Source organism: Anomalospiza imberbis, chromosome 9, assembly GCF_031753505.1.
Source record: "Anomalospiza imberbis isolate Cuckoo-Finch-1a 21T00152 chromosome 9, ASM3175350v1, whole genome shotgun sequence".
In the NCBI taxonomy this organism is placed as follows: domain Eukaryota; kingdom Metazoa; phylum Chordata; class Aves; order Passeriformes; family Viduidae; genus Anomalospiza; species Anomalospiza imberbis.
Genome location: NC_089689.1, coordinates 26591532 through 26595863, shown reverse-complemented (window position 1 = coordinate 26595863; position 4332 = coordinate 26591532).

Here is a 4332-nt window from a genome sequence, read left to right as displayed (position 1 = left end):
CTGAGAGCGTGAAAAGAAGAGTCCTGTGATCATCTGCCCCTCCAGAAAACTGGGGATCCTCACCAAGAGCACTGATGGATGGCTGAATGACCTCTGCCTGCCTCTTGTGCCACCCCAGCACAAAGGACATTCCCCTTCAGCATCAAAGAGGGGGGTGGCTGTCACAGAGCAGCCTGTGTTCATCCCTGTGGGTCAGAGCCAGTGTGTGTCAAAGCCACATGAAATCTTGCTATGGAAGGAGAGCACCCTTCCTCTTCCAGCCTTTGTGAAACACACTGCAGTGCAGAGAGAGATTTTAAAGTATCCCAGTGTGGTCATTCAGGGGCACAGCAAACCCCTCGTGCTGTTGAATTCAGCATTTAGCCAGGACTGGTAGGAGAGTCCCACTGGTGAGAGGCTGCCCTGACTGATGTCCTGCTTCCCTCCGGGACAGCTTTGTTCTTCAGGGCATCAGAGGAAGCAGCAGCAAAGAAATAGGATGATGATTGAGCAGCTTTTCCTCCCGGATTGCACCAGCCCTGAGAGAGTGTCTAGGGAGGGAGGAAGGCACAGGGCTGCGCATGCCTCCTAACGAGGAGCCTTCGTTATCAGAGCCTGGATTGATTTGGCGTTTGTTGGTGCAACACATCGGCAAATGCGAGATTTCCGAGGGAAATATTTGCCAGCACTGTTAAGCTCCATTAAGGGAATGTTTTGAGAGCCTGTTGTGTGCAGAGATGGTAAACAAGGCCAGCCTCCCCCGCTGCTTGCAAAGCCTCGCTGCCGGTTAATTGCTGGGTATAGAACTGTCAGCTTGAGACCATAGTTACAAGATTTGACAACTGAAAGAAACTTAAAGATACAATTAACCTTCTTGGTGGCCCAGATTGTGCTGAAACAGGTGAGCACTGCGGCTGCTTGTGCCTGGCAGGGAGCCCACAGCGCCCAGCAGCATCCAGCCCTTGTCTGTAGGACAGGCACTCCTTGCCCAGCTGGAGCCTCCAGAACCCTGTGATTTGCAGGGGAAAAGGCTTTTCTGGATAGCTCTTGGTGTTGCACTCAAGTAAGGAGTTGGACCTGGTCACCCCAGGGAGGGTTTCCAGCTCTGGCTCCAGTTCACAGCCACCCAAGCATCCCTGGGTAAAGTGCTCCCCTGCACACATCCCTGTGGATGCAGGACTGGTGCTGTGGGAGCAGCTTTGCTCCTGAGTCAAGGGGATCCCTAGCTGCCCCAGGTCTGCAGGGTGTTATCCAGGGGTCATAGTCAGGGTGATTAATGCAACTTGAATGGCTCCAAAAGCCCTTTGCCCATTTGTTTCTGATGGCATTCACAGCTGCATCTGCCACCAGCGGTGAGCCACTCGAGCCAGTCATCTCACTTGGAGCAAGGAAAGCCTCTGGTGCTCACCAAACACCAGCCCTCCTCAGCCTGCAGTCCTCTTCTACCATGCCTCAGCCTTCTCCACTAGATTTAGGCATCTGATCTCTCCCTGCCCTGCAGGAATTTGCTCACTGGCATCCCCCGTTAAACCAGGTCTTCCCTGACCTACTGCCCCACCTGGGGATGGAGCCCAGCAGGGGAGGAGGACTGCCCAGGTAATTTCCTGAAAAAACCCTTCTTCTCATGCAAAAGCTGCTCAGATGAGTGGCAAACAGCTATCAAGAATCCATCACCAGCACTCCTTCCCTCCACCATGCCTGTGGTCCTCACACATCAGGACTCAGTTCCCCTCCTTAGCGTTTGCCCAGTGCTTCCCGAGCAAGCGGGAGAGCGGTGGGCACGGGCAGTGCTCCCGTTGCCCATCTGATTATTTATTTAGAGCACGATGGCTGGATTGAGCCAGGCTGGATGCAGCCTCCCCATTTCCTGGCTTTGCTTATAGACATGGAGTTGTGTCTCTCCAAAGTGAAGGCTTGGCTGTTGTGCGGGAGGGAGAGCCTCTGTTATCCCTCTGCAAACGTCTGCCTGCAAATCCAGTGAAGAACTGTTGGAAAATTGTAGATCATAGAAAACAGGACTGCGAGAACCCCCAGGGGATCTGTTGGTTCATTCCTCTCCTTCCCTGGGGAGATCTCTCCTACTGGAGAGAAGCTGTGCTAAAATATCCGAAAAATCTCAGCCATGCTCTCTGTGTTTTCTCTACTTACCAGGAAGGTTTTCCTGATGTGTCACACTGTGAGGGTGTGCTGCTGGGGGATGTGCTTTTGTGCTGCTGCGCTGGACAGGAGAAGGATGGTGGAAGTGCCCCAAAATGGGCACTGCTCCCTCTGCCCAGAGACCCTGGGCACTGGGCAGGACTGGGCATCCCACTGGGGAACCCAGCAAGCACAGGGTGTTGTGATCCACCTCTTCCCAGGCAATTTATTCTATGTAATGTTCACTGGAAGTTTTCTGTGGTGGCACTCACGGTCCTCCATGGGTGGACCTTCCCCCACTGCTCTGCTCAGAGGGTTATTTGTGTTTTTTCAGTTTTTATATTCTAATCTCAGTCTGGGAATGGGGTGCTTGTGTTGGCCAGGGAGCCAGTGCTGAAGCTGAGCCCATGACTGAGGATGCTGGTGGTGTGCATCCTCTGCATCCTCTCCTCGAACATTTTTGGGTAATTTAACAGGGACTGGCCCTTGGGCAAGCACAAGGGCAGTTCATGGGCTGGAGCAGGGTCAGGTTTGCTGCTCCTCAGGGTAGTTTTCTTGGGGGTTGGTGTGTAAGGCCAGGAGGCCACCAGCCACTTTTGCCATCAAGCCAGTCATGGCTGCCCAGGAGCTTGGCACAGATGGGTCAGGGGTTTTGTGCTGGGAAGGATGGAGCTCACAGGTACGTACTGGAGACCCTGGCCACAGTGACACAGAGCCTGCCACGAGGCTGTCCCTGCCTTGGGGATCCAGGTACCTGCTGGAGACCCTGGCCACGGTGGCACAGATGAGGAGGCAGTAGTCAGGCAGCCCAGCCATCTGGGAAAACATAATGGATCAAGCATATGGACAATTAAAAATGCAGTGACGGCATTTAGCAGGAGTTGTTTTCCAAGCTTATTTTAAGCCCAGTTTCCTGATCACCGCAGCCCCAGGGACAGCGAGGGCCCTGCTCGTGGGGATTTTGGTGTGTGGAGGCTGAGTGCTCCATGATGGGTGGGAGAGTTCACAGCTGGATTTAGAGTTTTTTACAGTCATGTCTTTGTGGCAGCTTTGGGGGTACAGATTTGATCCTGCCTTCTCCCTCTGGCTGGTTCTGCATGTTGCAGCCCTCCTCCCCCTCCTCTTCCCTCTCTCTAGGACAGGATGCAGTGTTTGCAATGTGAACATTCCAGCTCAGGCAAAATATTGGCCACAGCAGAAATGATTTTGGCTTTTGTATTTTTCTTGCCATTGGGGCTGGCTGCGCTAGAGGAACAGTGTTTGTCCATTAAAGGAGCACCCTTTATAGCAAGATAACTGCTTGCTAGATAATAATATATAATTAGCAAGGATCATTCCATAATCTAGTTTAATTGACAGAGACCATGGATGTTGTTCAGGGGACTGCCAGCACAAGAATTGGAGCATCATTAATTGCAGTGTAACCCTGGCATGGGCTTCCTTTTTTTTTTTTTTTTTTTTTTCTTCCTGTGACATGTCAGAGCTCCTTTGTGTCTCAGTTTCCCCTCCTGTGAGGTGCCAGTTCACCCATCTGAATGTTGCTGTGCCCTACATGGAAGAGCAAGGTTTTGCTGGTTGTGGTCAACTGGGCTGGGGAACTCCCTCATGTGTTTCCCTCCCTCTACCTCTTCTTTTTTGCTTCCCTCTGTCCCTCCCCTGCTCCAGCCTCCTACTTCTGCTCCATAACATACCCTGGGAGGGAAGTTCCTGGAACATCCTTTGGGCTTCAAGGATTTCTGTGGCTTCTGTGGCATTTTCTTGTCTTAATGTCTTTTAATCCAGGGCCAGTTTAGCCAACCCTTCATATTACAGGGCTGCCAGAGAAGCAAATGAGATCTAAAAGTTTGGGTTCTTTGTGAAGAAATCTTTGAAGAGCCTCTTGAAAGATGAAAACTGGTGAGCTGCTGAGATCTCTCTTTTCCAAAGAACAGGGAGGGTCTTGTCTACTCCCATCTTCTTTCACCCAAGTAATTTGCAGCAGGACAAAGCTCTCCTGAGCTGTGCCTGCTTATGGGGAACAGAGCAAGCCGTCACCTACTGCCTTCCCAAATTTGCTCTTCAAAGCCAGGGTCAGAAGTCAGCTCTGGCAGGAGTGAATTCCCTTTTCCATCCCCTCCTGGTGCTGTCCTGAGCCCACCCTGCATTCCCCACGTGTGGGGAGGGGGATCAGGAGGTGACACCTCCAGAAGGTGCTTCCCTCCTCTCTTTGATGGGTGC